Here is an 18,431-nt window from a genome sequence, read left to right on the forward strand (position 1 = left end):
AGGGAGGCTCTGCTAATAAGTTCCCCGGGCTAACCCCAACCTGTTTTCAACCTCATTCCCTACAATATAAAGAGAACTAAAGATGCATTTGTTCTTGTAGATATTTTACTAGAGCTCTCAAATGTTGGACAAAGTATTCAGCACTTCATTCATTGTGGACTTAAAATGTTAAGTATTCGCGTCATGAGATATAAAAATAGAATGTATGGTGCTAAACATAGTTGAATAGTTTCTGTGTTCCTCGCCATTTCATGTGAATAAGGATTAAATAAATTGGAGGGCTAGGCCATTACTGGACATATTTTCACAGCTTAAATCTGAAATGGAAATGAGAGGCAATTATAACAATTTCTAATATCACCATTATTACATGGTGACCCTTCATTTCACACAGTTTGGGCACTTTGGATAAAGCAGGCTTGTTGGAAGTCACACGGGCTTTTATTTTTCTTTCTGTCTGAAAGGGGCACTTGTCTTCGCTTTGACCTCTCAGGAGAGTGCTTTGTGTGCTCACTTTACTATGTGTTTTTTTCTCCCTTCTTCAGCTGTATCAGGGTGTCTGACTGTCCAGGAAAAGTCACCCAATCTGCCCCGCTGACACAGAAAAGGGCTTTTACAGGCTTCTGGGATTTCTTGGAGAACCGCAATCCAAAGTGTCCACTATGACCACTTAAAAGATGCTGACAACAGTATTAATGAGATTTCCTTTAGGCTGAATGGGGACAAAAATGATGCCTAACCACAGTTTCAGTTCAAATATTAGCTCTGTGGTATTGGTTTCCAAGGACTAGACTTCACTGGTACTTCACTGGTAATTTGATAGTTTAAGATGTAACTTTACGAAGCTGAAATAAGAATAAAAACTTCAGAAATTAATAGATTTGTTCTCAATAAATCAGTGTCAACAGACATATGGTAACAATCCTTTAAATGTAGCTTTTCATGTCCAAGTATTTATAGGTTTATCATTATGCAGTGATTATATGACACAAAGGTTATTTTACTGTTTTGGGACATTGTAAACAACAAACGATAAATAGAAGTAATTAAGTAACAATCTGTGCTTTAATCAATCAAAAAAATAACCTTGTTTTTCAATCTAAAATAATTCTTTCCCCCCTCACAATCACAGTGATCATGATTTTATTTCCTTTGGTTTTGTAAAGTCTGCTCTCGGCTCTTGCTTCATTAATTTTTTTCCTCATCAGTTCATCTCTGTAAGAGTGATGCTTGTTGACACATATTTGGACAGGGCAGAGGCTGTTATATCAGTGGAGCATGCCCATGCTTGTGAAGTTATCACCTTCAGCAGATCAAAGACAGTTGGCACATTATTTATGCATTGCTGAAAGGTGAGGTATTCAGTTGAAGTCAGCCAGCAAAGCATAGCTACCCTTTATTCTGAAGTAATGATTTCCTCTTGATTGAGTGCACCCAGTCAAATGCTGAGAGATCTGTGTTCTTTGTTCTGTGTGGGGCATAATATGAGACTTTAAAATAAAACAGTATTTTGTGGGGTTTTGTCAAATAATGTTGGACTGAAACACCCGCAAAGTTAACTGTGAGACCTGATTATTATTATTATTATCTTCAGAATTACTTTGCATTGATTTGTGCTAGGGTAAGTCGACTGCTATTTACTTTCCTACAGTGTGTTAATTTCAGAAAAAATGAGTAGTGACACAAATACACAGGGCTAACTAAAAGGTTGTGCCCCCAGACCGTGATGATCCTCAAAAAATTGTTTTATAGAGGATATACAGCGGTGAGCCCGAGGCTAGTCTTTAGCTGCTGTTGTTTCCTAAGGCCTAAGGCAACAACCTTGGTCCGTGTCATAACCCACTTTTATTATTAGGGAGGATATAAAAATATATATTCTGTGTCTTCATTGATTATCTCCCCCAATGGATCGGGTTCTTCGGGTTATAGCTACTGCTTTTATCAGATTTAACTGATGTGCTGCACAAATATAACATGTAGTAAGCTCTTAATTATTTATATTTATTTATTTTTTAGTTGATGTCAGCAGTTTGGGCCATCAGTGAACCGCCACAAAGAGTTTGGTCCTTTTTAAACAGATGTTTCTAATGAGCAGAGGAAGCAGATTTAAGCAGCCTGCTCGGTCAGGACTATTTTCACTCAAAGGTCATTCAGGAAAGAGGAGGTACACCTCGTCACTTTTTGAAGGACTAAGTGTTCTGCTTTGAAACAGACCATTGGGAGACTCAAATGACTCAAAAGGCTATATCAGCGAGCACTTGTGGTTGACGTTATTTATTTATTAATTTGAGGCCTGTCTACTGACACATCTGAGTGGTCTAATTGCTGCGAATTGACACCGGTTACAGTCCATAATGGGAGCTTGGGAGTCTTTCCTAACCGCAGTTCATTCAGCCGCCCCTCGCTGCAACTTAACTGCCCTTAAAATGTCTGATTGCAACATGGGAGCTGTGGGGCGAGACAGGATTATCAGTCTTTGTTGTGTGACTGTGTCTATTATCCTGACCTCTATTCACAATGGGCCCTTAGGAGTGTCGCTTCCAGCCACACAGCAAACTACCCCATACCCGACAAACAACAAGTGAATCAGAGATCTCCCCCTGTCCCAATGCTCTAGACACTTACAGCTCCAACACTTGGCAAAGCGCACCACTGCAGGTAAGGCTATCAAATCCCTATTGATTTAATAAAGATAAATTGGAGGCACTTCCTTTCGGTGTTATTGCTGCAGAGCCGATTGATTGTTTGTGTTGACTGGCGATATTGTCACTGCAGTACTGTTAGTTACGCAAGTTCATTAGCTGTGAAAAGTTGCTTGCAGGGTCTTTTGTCTGGGATGTAGAAAGCTTTTGTGTGTGTTATAGTGGTTAAAAGTGGATTTGCACATGCATGTGATTTTGGTTAAGGAAAGGCCATTTTGGAAAAGCTAGCATGTATCTCCTGTTTTTATGTTGTTCCATGAGGATAGTCAAGACAATCAAACATTTAAAAGAATACATTTGAGAAATCCAATTTCCAGAGGTAAACTGTACAGCTTGTTCTTTTTTTAACAGATTACATTTAAAAAATGTTGTGATTAAAACAATCCTAATTTTGTGTTACATGAAACATTGTGTTACATTGCATTTTAATTCAAATGCATTATTTATCACCATTTAGTTTGGCATCAGAGGATGAGGTTTAATATTGATGAAAAGAAAAATAAAGTTGTAGAGCACCTTAGTTGGAGTCCCAAAGGAAATATATATCTTTAAAATTTTAGATCAGTAAATTAAACGTTCCACTGCTCACCAATCCAAGGTTTTGTAACTTTCTTTTTTTTTTCACTTGGATTTAAAAATGTAGCTTCTGTATAAAACAAAACTCTCGAGCCTTTTCTCTTTGTGCCAGTGAGAAACGGTAAGAATGGATGTGAACAATGCCAGAGGAGACGTCTAAAGATCCTACCAGCAGAGGGTTTTAGATTGAATCCTGGCCCAGCGTAGCTCACAGACATAGCAAGCGTCTGAATCAATTCCATACATATCCATTAAAGCACAACTGATTAATTCATCATGTTTATTTTCACGGTGGATGACACGCAGCCTATTTATAAACTCGCTATAATCATAAAGGTATCAAGGCAACAAGAAATTGAGGGCTTCTGTGGCTTACTTTCAATATTAGATTTGACCTAAAACCTAAATACACGCATGATGAATGAAAGATGAAGAAGGACAATCGATTTTTCCCCCTTCTTTTATTTTAGTTTTCGCATATCTAGTTGAAATCTCCGTGCTGTCGTGGCAGGTTAAAAGGAGGAAAGGGCGTTGAAGTTAACATCATCATCCATTAAGCCTTTTTGAAAACCAAATATGGCAGAGCTTTCGTTTTCGCTGAACCTATTCTTTCAGTAAAACGGTGCAAGCATAATTCTTCTCCATCTGTCAGGAGAACTTTAAAGCACAGCAAGTGTGAATTCAATTTATTTCTCTGTGCTCTGCCCCTCGCTGCAAATTGCTTAATGGTTTGAACTTTATTTCTGAAAGCAGCAATACAAAGTTGGGCGAGATAACATCTAGTCAGGGCCATTAGAAGTGCTTTGATTGTTTTGCATTTGTGTTATTGTAGAGTATTGTACCGGGGCCGTCCTCTGAATGCACTCTGTTTTCTAATTATCAAAAACTTGGATTTTTGAAACCTGAATAAAAGCATCAATTCATAAAAATACACGAGGAAGGAAATTCAATAAACTAAAGAGGGGACAGATTTTATTTCATGTGATCAGTTGTTACAACAAAAGTGGGATTTTTTTGGCACTCTTTGGTTACAGGAAATAATTCTTGAAACTTCCTTAGTGGACTGCTATCGCTGAAGTCATCTCAAACGTGTCCTACTGTCAAACGGAGCTGTTCCACTGACTGCAGACTCACTTATCCTCTCTCAGCCCACTACATGAGATGGGGATGATTGCAGTCTTGAAATCAATGAAACCACAAACCTTCCTGATAATATTCCCTCTTGGGGTGCAGTGGCAGATACATTCAGCGCACTATTTATCCCTCTGCCAGAGTCTTTACTGGAGGCATTTGTGGGCTCAATTTGACGTGAACTATACTCAATGAGCTGGTGACAAATCTGCATGTTTACCACAAAGCTGTTCAAGCGGTGTCATATGTTGCTCCAAAAAGAAAGTGAAGAAGTTTAAGGCATGAAAGTCAGCTCATCAGTCGCTTCTATCAACGGCGTTTACAATGTGTGCAAACAGCAAACAGGTTTAGCGCGTTTTTAGGTCTTATTCTTAAAGTCGGAAAGACTTGAGGAAGATGATGCTTTTGTTCTTTGGCTTTGTGTGATCGAACCCCCTGGAGAAACATTCACACATCTCTAAATACAAGTTTGACAATAAAAAAGTCTCTCAAGCCCTCCGATCAGTCATCGCTTTCCACAGCATTATTCCCCAAACAATAAAAAGACAATATCAGATTAATATATAGCCCGTTCTTGGTTGGGATTTATCCTTGTGGGGCAGGCAACGTCTCCCTGTCTGAACTCACCAAGCAGTAAGAAGGATTTGGTTGACAGAGCACAGCGGGCTCAGAGATGCCTTCGCATTTGAGGTCACTGGTGGATAGCGAAGTTATCTAAAGCCCCAGTTTGTGTCGATTTCCCCCACCGTCCCAGCGCGAGTGTCAGAGATTAGTGGTGCATCCATCCTCTGTGACCTCTAGGAGCTGAAGAGATACTTTGTCGCCATTTTGTTGCTGTCAAATGATGTAAGGTGAATACAGTGATTTCATTGGCAACCTATGCTGGCCCCGTTTTTGTAGCATGGCATCTAATTTCAGTCAGTGCGCCTTCCTCCCATCCTTTGCTTCATAAATTGCAGACATGAAGTCAAATTATGTGGGGATGCTTAGTCTCATTCTCCAGGAGACCACAGAGTAATGTGGGAACATTATTCTGACACCAGTCATTTTGGGTATTTGTGTTTATTTTTAGTTTGATTTCATGTCAAAAGAATTCTCAAAAATCTGACTTTATCTCATGTCTTTAATGTCACCTACTTATCAGAAACACTTTACCCTAAAACACACTTAATGCCAGTTCTAATTGCATAGCATGCAGAAATCAATCATATAGATCTTTCAGTTTTTAGTACATTGACTATTTAATGACACTCCGTAGTCTGACGACTAATTGACAGACCTTCACTCATGGTTACCCAACCGTTAACGGATCACCTCATATTTCAGTATATTTCTCATTTCAGCTGACAAGACAGTGATAGAAATAGACAAAACTTGTACAAGTAGTGTCAAAATGTCAACCCGACCATCTATGATCAACAAAATGTCTGTATTGAATCTCTCTACGGCCTCAGTATTCCCCGGCCAAAACAACAGAACTCAATGCAACCAGAAAACTGGCATAAAAACCTCAGCCAGTTATCTGACATTCCCATTTCTAAGGCTGTCAGTCCTTTGCCTGGTTCTGGCATTGTGCTGTGTATAAATCCTTCCCCTAAGGAAGAGGAGTTACTCAAAACACAGAGCTACACCAAAAAGCATACTTTACAATATCTTAAGAAACGATCTGCTGAGTGTTGAGGTGCGTGCATTATCTGAGAAAAGCAAGCAATCCATTCAGAATATCAGCAGTGAAAGTAAAACCTACACTTTCTGAGATCACCGCGATAAAACATGTACAACAGTTCACATAATGTCTAATTACCATTCCTCCAGATGTCCCCATTGTAGTGATTTAGTCTAGTATGAGAGAATCAATGTAAAAAGTACATCTTAAATTTATAGACGGCTCTCTGATTCTGCACCTTCTTGTTTTATCGTGTCAAAAAACATGCATTATTAATCCCATGTGTTGCCTCGAGTAATAAACCTATCTGAGGAGGAGCATGCGCAGCTCACTGAATGACGAGTCCTTAAGAAGGAAGGAAGAAACAGGAAATCCCCCCACCCCCACCCTCAGTATGTTTCGAGGTTTCCACATTTGAAACAGCAGTGCACTTCTTTATGCATTTAATCTCCTCTATAGATAGACCTGAATAATGCAAGGAGTTCTGTGCCAAAATGTCTGTATTTGCATCGGCAGGGGAGAACATATCTTGGGTCCACTCGTGCAGTTACCGTAGCTGCAACTCCTGCTTAGGGATGGGTACCGGTGTCCGGTGCCATGATGGCACCGGTTCTGACATAAACGGTAGTAACCAGACCGAAAAGCAGCGCACATTTCGGTGCTTTATTTCGGTGCTTTTTTTTCCTGAGCTGTGATACACTTCTAGCCAATCATTTTACGTTTCCCAGGATAGTAGGCGGGGCCAGGTACGTAAGTTCAGTTAGAGCAGAGCTACAGATTAAAAATGTCCAAGGCGAAGCGGTCAAAAGTCTGGCTGTACTTCACAGCAAAAGATGCAAACTCAGCAGCAACAAGTGCTTTAAGCTGATACTGTGATACTGTCAAAGGAGGTAACACCTCAAATCCGATGAAACACCTGGCGACGCATAGCGTTTTGTTAAAAGCCGAGAAATGCGCCGTATTTGATAGCTTGCTGCGAGACCTCACACTGTGCACGTTGGGTGGGTTGCCAGTTATCGGACCCGGAGCAACATCCCCCAAAAACCCGAAGAATAGAGTCCTGGCCCCTAGCCCTGCCAGTGTAGCAGAAATGATGAGGATGATGATGGCAGCAGCCGTTCTTCTCTGCGTGAGTCGCTTAATGTTGTTCGAGTGTAAATTACGTTGAGTAGGCTAACCACGTTATTACATTAATGCATGTAAGGTGAACTAACAAACATCATCATAGCTACATGCGGCTGTCTTCTTGTTTGATGGCAGATGCTCCCTTCACCCTGGCCAAAAAGGCTAAAATGACCAAAGAAAAAGTGGGAAACAGCTGAACATGAGAGGTTTTTGGACAAAGTTTGTGTTTTTTCCATTGTTTAAGCACTGCTTCCAGCCAAGAGTGATACCATATATGCCCCATAGCTGCAGAAAAGGCTAACATTGTTATCTTTTTACAAAAAAAAAAAACAAAACAGCTGAACATGAGAGGTTTTTGGACAAAGTTTGTGCTCTCCATTCTTTAAGCACCGGTTTGAGCACCGTTTAAGCACCGGCACCGTTTCAAAAGTACCGATTTGGCACCGGTATCGGATAAAACCTAAACGATACCCATCCCTACTCCTGCTTTGTAAACGAGCGCCAACTTTCGCATCAAAAAAGGAAAAAAGAAAAGGAAGAAACCGCATTTTCTACAAGTAATTGTCAACTTAGCACATTGTATTGTGTTAATGTAGGAGTGAAATTGGCTGTGGTTACATGCATATCTGCCTTTATGCACACAATTTTTTCTTTGTGGTACACAAAATGTGGTCCTAAATGCTGGAGTATGTAAGGTAGCAAGGGTGTTTTAATTCACCTGGCTAATAGTGTGAGACAAGGCCCTTTAGGTCCTCAATTACTATAAAGTAATGATTTCTAAAACTGCAGTTACACTTGGACAGTTCATGAATTATTCAGGAAGTACTAGAAGGATTAGAGGGACATTGTCCTCTCATGCCGATATCTTCAGTGGTTTACTTAGAAGTTTTTCCTTTTCTCACGTTGAATTTCATTGACGAGCATTCAAGCACACAAAAAATCCAAATAAACTATCTGCAGCAGCCATAAACATCTATCACATGGAGTTCATTAGGACTTTAGAAGAAGGAATAATTAGGTAAAGGCACAAGGAGAGGTTGTCTGTTTGTTTTGCCTGTAAGTAAGTTTATTTGGCTGAATCGTTCAGTTTCCCCAACAGTGTCATATCAGTGCAAACGACTGTAAATCATGCCAGCAATAAGCATGCGTATCACTATGTCTTGATTGCAAACGGAGGAATGAAAATAGACACATCTCTTTTGCCTGATTTTTTACAGAATTTAACTTGACATTACTTAAGCTAAAACACTGTGCTGCTCCTACTGTGCTGCTGTGCCTTGTTAGGCTGAATTGCTGCTGGGGGATGTCAGGGAAAGAAAAGGCCCAAGTTCATGCTTTACCTGCAGTAGATATTCACAGTAAAATATATATAAAAAAAGAGTTGCTTTTCATTATATCTACTCTTTGCCCGGCAAAAAGCTTGGTGGGTGATGGGTCGTGTTTATTGTGGTGGTGTCAGCAGGTCCATAGAGGCAGACTGGACTGGTGTAATAACCATATAATTCAAGTTGTCAGCCCCTTTTCACCTGGCAACACAGAGAAGGAGCTGTCCATCATGTGCTCCGGCTTGCCTTTTAAATGGCCCTTTTCAAGTGATACTGGCCACTCGGGCGCTTGCATTCCAGATTCGTGCATGACGCTTTCATTACGATTTTAAGAGCACTCTGAGAGCTGTTTAAGTAGTGTTTAAAAGGAAACTATTTGCTTTACTCCTAACTGAGTGGAACAGGCGGTCCGGACCGGAGTCATACTACCAGTGATATGGCCTCGCTTCAATCAGGCCTATAACAATATGCCTGGCAGTCAAAAGTTAATGATAAGTATTGGAAGGAATAGCATTATCTGCTTAGTGTTCATCTCCACGAGCAGAAACTAAATGTGCTACCTGGGCCCAAGGCAGAATCTGTGTTCATACCTAGATAGGACCCCAGCTGTGTGTTTCACTGAGATAGCGCACCACAAAAGTAGCCATGACCAAAATGCTGATAAATGAATCGGTGACATTTGATGTGTTAGTTTAATCCCCCCCACCCCACCCCACTTTTAAGACTCGATTTATTTATCAATTCATTTTGTGGCTTTGCTCCTCCTTAGCTACGAGGAGTTTGGATTTGTGGCTGCAGGAAGACTTGTGGAAGATTGATGTGTTATTCTTATCAAGCATGTCTTGATTAAAGTGTTTATAACTTTTCTGCCCTTAAGGGACAGGATGTGACATTTAAGGGTTTTTTTACCTTTTATGTTCATGAAGAATTTCATTTTAAATCTTTTAGTTCTGCAATTTTTGACCCATAATCCCATTTTTTGGTTCTTTTGATTGGGACTTCAACTTTTTGCAACTGAAAGCAAAGACTTAGTATCTTAAACCACAAAAATATAACAGTCAGCCCGTTTATATGGAGTTCCAGTATCAAATTCTGTGGAGTATCCCAATTTACAATTGTAATAATATGTGAAAAATCTCATTGTTCACAAGCTTTATACTAACCAAGGCACGCTATCGTTTGTGACCACAAAGCAATTTTACCTTAAAAGCCAAAATATATCTATATGAATGCATTTTAAAAACGTAAAACTATATTACAACCCAAATCCCTCATTAATGAGTAGATCAGCCAAAACAAGAGACTGGATATGAAAAAAACCAATGAACAAGCTTTATGAAAGAGCCAAGATATCACAGGGTATCACATGTTCTATGGGCTTATTTGAGCTGCCTGAGATTACTATGCAAGAACAGCGAGCTTTCTTCCTTGAATCGACTTCAGAGCACACTGTTTTCAGATGCCGCTCCAAGTTCTACTACATGCCATGATTAATTCAGCCATAATGTATGTTAATATATGTTAATCTGTGTCACTGATATGCTAATGAATACCTTACTCCCACAATCCAACTTGTCTGTGGCAGCAGCGCACGCTACTTGAAGGAGGTACAATGTTAAAATTCTACAGAAAGATCGTCTGTACAAATTGTGCTCATATAGAAGCCCTGTGGTGGGCTGTGAGTCGACTGTGGCGACGACGAGCATTGCCGGAAGTACTGTCCACCGTTCTCACAGAACTGTAACATAGAAAGAGATCAGTCAAGTTCATGATCACACAATTACAACGTGAAACCATATTTCTATTTGTGAAAACATGTTGTACTGAAAATGGCTTCGTGTCATTTTTACATCTGTTTACAGACACTGAGATTTGTGTGAGTCCACAGTTTGAAAAGAAAAACTCCCATACATCAACAACACACACACACACACACACACACACACACACACACACACACACACACACATCAAATAAAAAGGGCTCTAGGAAGGAAAACTGGGTAAATATGTAATTTGGAATCACGGTTCCACTTTCCTGATATTTTTCAAAGGCATATGAACCTCGAGCAATATCATCTCTTTATTAACAGTAGATGGCACCATGTCATCGTGATATAAAGAGTAAGCTTTAATTCATCTTTTATTTCCAAACCATCTCTATCACAAATGGGAGGAGGAGCGGGGATGGGGGTGGGGTACCAGATCTGCCAAAATCCACTGAATGGGAAGATTTTCTTGATTTATTTATTTAGAACTGTAACATTATTGAACGTCTTGTAGTAATAATAATAATAATAATGCAGTTTATCATATTTGAAAGAAGATGCTCCGATGTGTCTCGTTCAGCTTGGAGCATGCATTGGAACTGAACGCTCATTGTTTGTGATGCAACAATTGTGGGTGTGAAGATGTTCACTAGAAGAGCTGCTGGAGTGTTTGTGACTACACCAAAGTACAATCAGCGCAAAAATGTGCTGCAGCAGAGACTAGACGAAATGTCAGAGCGAGAGTGAGGGTTCACGTTTGCTGGAGATAACTCTCTTTGAACCTTAACCTGAAGGCTTCTTGACTGCTATTACCTGTTGCACTTTAAGAGGCCCGAATGCACTTGATGGTATCTGGTCGACATTCTTCGTCTGTAGAAAAGTTTGAAGAGGGCAAAGCTAGAACATCACACGCTTCTTCAGTGGTTTTAGTATTTGCTGTCCGTGGTCAAGTCTCCCTGTCTGGGCGAGGACACCTGCATCCTTGTAAAAATGACTGTGGAATTAATCATTTTCAAGCCAACACTTTGGTGAATATTTTATGATTCTATTTCGCTCTATTTGTCTTGGTTTTTTGTGACAATCAGGCCACTGGAAAACAGTTATCAATTATTCACATTTGCTCAACAGGCTCATCAACATTTACCAGAACGGTGGGCTGACGAGACACCTAGTAATACAGGAAAAAACGCTGTTAAACATTTTTGTTTTCTTAATTAAGTTTTTGAAGATAATGTGAAAACATAAGAATTAAGGAGTACAAGATACGAGATGTTTAATAATGTTGTCGTATCAGGAGCACGATGAGAGCGGAAGAAACTGCAGAGAAAGAGCGGCGTGTTCAGGTTTACAAAAACAATGCATCTTCTGTGAAATAAATCATGTTTCTTTCAAACTTTCTTTACTCTGAATATTTCTGATTGGAAAGACATCAAGCTTTAGGGTTATTGGACTTCCTCTGATTCATTTCATCTGCTTTTTTTTTAAGGGCGCACTATTAATGATCGCGAAACTCGTAAACACACTCTGGCCATTTGCTTCGTCAGTGTTGTAAAAGATAATGACATGTTGAAAATAAATGAGCCACTCATAATCATAGCTAATCTGCCATCGCAGTCCTTCTCGTGAAAGACATTAATCAAGTTTGAATCCAGTGGGATATTTTATTTCCAATGCCTCAGGATAGCAAAGTGAGTGTAGACACTTAAGCCAGCTTTGAGTTGCACCTACTATAATACAATGGCCGCTAATTGCTAATTATGAAATTCTCTGATGGGCAGAGACACAGTGGGTTCATCCCATTATTGTTTATTTCTCATTATGCTGAGCTTTGTGCTAATGATTCCATTTTATTCACTGCACATGCACTGAAGAGTTTATCCACTGTCATGTGCAATATACTGTATATACTGTGCTGGATATAGTCACTGAACATAGGTCAAGACTACACGAAAACAAACCTTTTAAAGGACTGTTTTCAGCTGTGCCATTTCGTAGTCTTAATTGAATTTAAATGATTGTTTGCTCAGCGGGCCATAAAGTCCCTCAACAAAATGTCTCTAGAATGGAGCCATAACATCAAGTGAAGTCTTTTAAACAGTCATGGAAACATAACAACAAATCTCTGAGCAGCTCAACTGTAAAAACTAATTGTTATTGTCGGTGGAAAACACTTTCACGAAGCAATTCAACTTTGTATCAAGACGAGATCTAAGCAAATCTATGGAATGTAATTTTACAGCTTAGTTGTGTTCCTGCAATTCCCAAATGGTCACCCTCAGGATAAACTAAAGATTGTACCGCAGCAGGGCCCCTAATGACTCTAATAGTATTGGTGTTGTGAAAATACTGCTCAACAACCAGCACTGATCATACTATCAAAGCTTTTGCAAAGGCAGTGCAGAAAGTTACAGTTTTGAATGCTTGAATTTCACTTTAGGTCTTCACGCTGTTTCCAAAAAGGCTTGGAGGCAGCACATCTTCAACATCGCATCAAACCATCTGTTTGCTGCTCTTTACACATCAAAGGTTCACACAAAAAGTCCACTTACAGGTAGATGTAGTCAAGTCACCAGCATCGGTGTCGCCCAGTGTTAAAGCGAGGTCATTTATACCTCGTAAGTGCAAACTTTGAACCTGCCTCAAATTTACTTTGTCACAACACTGAGCAGTTACATAAGGAAATTTGCAGTTCTGATGCTCTGGAGCAAGAGTTGGAGCTCATTTATTAAAGTAGGACACCCCTGTGCAGCCTGCCACTGTGCTCTGCAGTGCTATTGTACAGTACAAGAAGAGTAACATGGCAAGAATATCAAAATGTTTAAGGAGGAGTTTTTCTCTGTGACTGACAGTAATTTCTTTTTAGTTGTAAGCCGCTGATGTTTGTGTATTCCCTCTACTTCGTTTATGGTTCATCCTCATAGTTTTTAGGGGAACTTCTTTAGGGCGGTCTCAGTATTCACCTCGACTGTCCTCCTCCAGACAACATACATAGGTCATTTGTAAAAGCGAGAGTGCAAGTGCAAGCGAGACTTGTACTCTCGTCTCCTGGTCAAAGTTAGGTGTGTTTTTGTCAGCGCACCAGCAAAAATCCTGTTCGCTCTTTTAAAGTGAAATCACTCACTCAGTTTTTTCAGGAACAGTGTGGTTTCACCAAATATGACCAGCTCCTGAAGTAACTACTGAAGTAATGCTACATATTTAATTAGATTCGAATTATAGTTTTTCACAAGACGCCGATTTATAGTGTCTGTGACGTCACGTGTTGCCCTTGAACGTCGTCCACCAAAGAGGAAAACACAGAAATCACCTATTGAAAAAACAACAACAACAAAACAGAATGGGAATGTTTAAAGATTGGGATGAGTATGAGGTTGGGATGTGTGTTTTCTTAGTTGTGGATCAAATGATTAAGTTCTGATTCTGGATTTAGAAATTAATTAGGAATTCAATTCAGATTATTTTTTATCAGTGTTGCTGTTAACAACGATTTTGTTTCTAATTTGGAAAGTAAATTGAAATAGTCGACCTGGTTTTGTTTTGTACCCTGACACAGCTGACCAGAGGCAGGAAGAGAGCAGAACAATCCTGCTTGTTATTAACGGCATACAATTATTATATTGTGCCTTCTGAGAGAAATGTGGCTACAGCAGTCAGGTCAACTTGTGTGTACTTGTCTCTAAATTAAAAAAAAATAATAATAATAATGTTCACTTAATGTGTTCATTTCCAAGGCTTTGATGTTCTGTGACAAAAGTGAGACTGAAAAAAATCACGATTTAATATATATAATATATCACATAACCACTACAAAAAACAAACAAACTGCATGCTCACCAGCAGCACCCACTGTGGAGTCCTGCCCAGATAATAAAGGTAGCCAATGAACATCTCTCAAACACATTTAACTTGCTAATGTCAGCTGCATAACAATGACTGAAACAATTTGGACAATATGGTTGATATGTTTTCAATGGATGGTAGCTAGCTATGCAGCTTAAACAGTATAAATATTTTCTGCATTCTTATATATCATTTTGAATTTGAACATTTATTGGCTATAAGTCTATAGAAAATAACATTATAAAAACACAAAACAAAATTAAAACATGTATTTATAGCCCCGATTGTCCAGTTTCCAAACATGTACTGGCCACATAGGGCTCTTTTATCATCCCACGGGATTGTTATCAATTTAGTTATACTTGAACTTTTTATTGCATTCAAATGGCTAGAGAGTGAAACTAATTTAAATGCAGACGAGTTCATGTTTTTCCTTTCACCCCTGGCTATCGAGTGGGTGTCAGTTTATGCATGCTTGTTAAGATATGTGTGTAATGAAGTTAAAAAATCAAACCAGAATCCCGAACATGTTACACTTTCAGTGGGTCTGTCTGTGTTGTGCATTTTGGTCAGTTTGCTAGCAGGGTTTATTTGTCCCCTTGGAGCAAATCAATAAAAAAATATATCAGTTTTTTCCCCACGATGTGACATATCTGTCCTGATAGGAGTCGTTTCCTAGTATCAAAATAATGTGATCACATGTTATGACCTGCGGTTATCATATGTTAACTCAAACATCTATGTTTTTTTGCTTTTTTTGAAGGATGGTTTTCTGAGTTACCAGTATAGTTTTTTTTATCGCTAAAGGGTCATCGTAGCATCTGATGGTTCTTTTTTACAGCATCTGTGTTTGACTGAATAAATTCAACTTTTTAGACCTATTATTTCATTATTACACATTTTTCTGCACAGAAATAGTATTTTTTTACAAATTGTGATAATAGCCCTGCCTCTGTGGGGTTAGGAAGGTAGAAGATTTTTACTCTCCCATAAATTATTTTTAAACTATTTTATTATTATAAATAAAATAATTTCTCTTTGAATTCAGATTTTTTTTAACCTGACTGCAAATTCCTGAGGATAACATTATTTCTTACAGCATTTACAACATATACTACTGAGCTATAGTATTATCTGCAACTACATTATGGATGATATTATTCATTTTCATGTAACTGCTTCAGGGTCAAGAAAAAGAGAGAAAATACTTCAACTACTGTTTGATTTTTCACATTTTCATCATTACAGAATTTCAAGAAGAGTCATTTTTGCATCAAGTTTGCAACGGCAAACTTGATTGAACCTCTGCCACCAGCTCAACTATTATGCTCCAAAACACCTCTGTTCCCCTACACTTCTTCATTTCTGACATTCCAATTATCTTTACATCAATCATTAAAATCTATTAACATTTCATGTGTTTTTTTATGGATTATCTTAGGCTGCAGTTCCAGTCTTCGTGCCGAAAGATTTTTCTGGCAGAATAAAAATTTTACAGCTCAGTATAATTGAGTCTGTGTGTCACTATATCATGCAACATCCAAATGGACTCGTATACACTTCCTCTTAATAGTGGTTATAGCCATATGGAGTGTTTTATGATACATAGCTTTAATTAAAATACAAGGTGTTTTTTTTTCTCTTCAGCCAAGTTGGACAAAGTTAGAAATGATTTGAAGCGTGGATTTCCTTGTGATACTTGTAGTATCACAGAGTGTATTTGCCTTTCACACTTGGCTCATAAGTCACACAAGTATTCCTACAGATTACTCATTACTGATCTGATGCAGTATCAAAGTGATTGCCTGTTCAGTGACAACTAAGCTCAGTAAATATATTTAGTCATGACAATAAGAGCCAGAAAAGTCCCTTTGTTGATGACTATTTGCTTTTGAGCACCATTCACTATTCCTCAGTATTATTCAGTACTTGCTGATTATTTGGTTTCATTTAATTTCTATTCGCTCTGTGTTTTTAATTCACACTGATGCAAATCCATTCCAAGATTTTTTTATCCTTATTTTTACTAAAACTGTCACAATTTGAATTCCTTTTCAGAGAGACCCCATGGTAAGATTCATTACAGCCAGGAGGGAGATCAGTGCTAAATAACTAGCTCATGGTGGCTTTTAAAGGCCTCCAACTTCCGCAACGGCAGGAACCTGAAACTCTATAGCATATCCATTAAGTGCATAAGTTAGCAAAATGAACTTGATAGGACTGTATTTGTCAGCAGAGGGTCAGGATTAGACTTGGGTCTAATTTATTGTGGAGAATATAAGATGTTATTTCAAAAGATGGGTGTTTAAAAAAAGCTCAGTTTTATATCTTTGTGGGTTTAACAAGAATTTCACAAAACTTTAAAAATGTGAAAAACAATATTATCTTAAATGTTGCTTGTAGCAAATCAATAATCAATTTTATAGTTTATATATTAATGTTCTTTAACAACATTTATTTTACATGCTTTCACAACGGGGCGATCGTAGGTCAAGAGTTGCAAGTTTGCCTTGTAATCGGAAGGTTGCCAGTTCGAGCCCCGGCTCGGACAGTCTCAGTCGTTGTGTCCTTGGGCAAGACACTTCACCCGTTACCTACTGGTGGTGGTGGCGCCAGTGTCCGGCTGCCTCGCCTCTGCCAATGTAGCTGCCATCACCAGTGTGTGAATGACTGGATGTGTAAAGCACTATACAAATACTTTATACTCCATCACTGCACGATGAAGAAAAGTGAAGTTCAGGCTAGCTGGAGAATATAATAAATCTACATTTATGTCTTAGGAACAGATTAAGGATATATTTTTAATGCTGATGTAACAAACCTGCAAGAATGAAAAGAAAGGCTTACCAGATGGTAGTGAGTGCCTGCTGTGATGTATAGTCGGAACATGGGGGTACAAACAAAAAGAAAGAAAGCTGAGCGCAAAGCTGAAGATGCTAAGATTTTCAGTTGGAGTGACCGGGATGGATAAGGTTAGTTTTCAGAGGGACAGCTCAGGTTGAGCAATGTGGAGTGTAGTTTGGAGGAGGAATAGTGAGGATGTTGAATATGGAGCTAGCAGGCAGGATGAAAAGAGGAAGACCACAGAAAAGATTCATGGATGAGTTTGGTGTTACAGAAGAGGATGGTAGGGATAGGTGAGATGGAGACAGATGATCTGCTATGCCCATCCCTAAACGGACCTGCTGAAAGAAGACGAATGTAAGCAATCGAAATATTCCTTTTTCAATTGATTGCTTGCCATCGCCACCTCGCCTTCCAGTTTATATCTCACTGGCATCTGCTACTCAGATAATGTATAAGGATGAAGAAGAACAGAACAGAAAACTGCTGGTTTTACTGAAACAAATACATTTAAACAATTCAGAAAGTACATTTAATGAAAAAAGAAGAAAAAAATGAGATTGAAAGAAAAATAATGCACTGTTTTTGTTCTCGTGTAATGGGGGAAAAAAATCTCAGTGCCAGTCAAAGAGATTGATTTCCATGTTCACAGGGGGGTCAACTTTCATATCAACGATGCTGTGATGTGATTTTGATTATGACTGCTTCAGTGCCACCCTGCTGAGATGATGTTTTTGGTTGCTGTCTCAGATATTTGAAATTGCTTAAGCAACAAAGTGAACTGACAGACAAGCAGACTTCTCAGAGAGCAGACAAAGTAGGAAAACCGATTCCTTCATTACTTACCTTCAAATTGCAGTTTGGGTAGTCAGAGTTTACAAAAGTTCTCATGTCGCTGTAGAGCAATTGTCGTGTTTACAGGAATAATGAAAGGACAGTGGTGTTCTCAGTTTTTCCCTTTGTATTGCAGCGGAGACTTCTCTCAACGCCGCTGTGAAGACATCCAATTAAAATCAGAAAATATGGCCTCTGAGCTGGAGGTTACTGCTCCCAGTGGTGTTCCACCAACAATATTTTCATGGATAAATGTCTGTCGATGGAAATAAATATACTTCACCGTGCGTGTAAGACCCCAAATAATGGCAGGCCTGATTGCGACTGAGTATTTCCCACTGTTATGGGCTTGTGTATAGTTTGGCATGTTCACAGTTAAATAAAAAACAAAAAACTTGAAAACTGAAGCATAATTTCCTCAACTTCCATCTTAAAACCCACCATGAGTGATGTGGAAATGTTTGGGAAATAATTTCATAAAGTCATAAAGAGATTGATTGTTCTGCACAGTGATGTAAATCAGTGCAACCGTTACAAAAATCACATATTTATTGATTACAGTTGAACAGAATAGGTGCTCCAATAGTAAACTTACCAACATTTGGTCTGCCCTGTCTGAA

General features: G+C 38.9%; 1 long non-coding RNA gene across 2 annotated transcripts in view; it reads left to right on the top strand.

Moving 5' to 3' along the window:
- The first annotated feature begins 2,581 nt into the window (after positions 1–2,581).
- The window catches only part of LOC113006402 (uncharacterized), a 65,649-nt gene continuing 49,799 nt past the window's right edge, over positions 2,582–18,431 (top strand). For both annotated transcript variants that reach the window (XR_003269747.1, XR_003269748.1), the window contains exon 1: positions 2,582–2,658. This is a non-coding gene — a long non-coding RNA (uncharacterized LOC113006402). The remainder of the gene's footprint in view (positions 2,659–18,431) is intronic.

This window comes from Astatotilapia calliptera, chromosome 15, assembly GCF_900246225.1.
Source record: "Astatotilapia calliptera chromosome 15, fAstCal1.2, whole genome shotgun sequence".
Taxonomy (NCBI): domain Eukaryota; kingdom Metazoa; phylum Chordata; class Actinopteri; order Cichliformes; family Cichlidae; genus Astatotilapia; species Astatotilapia calliptera.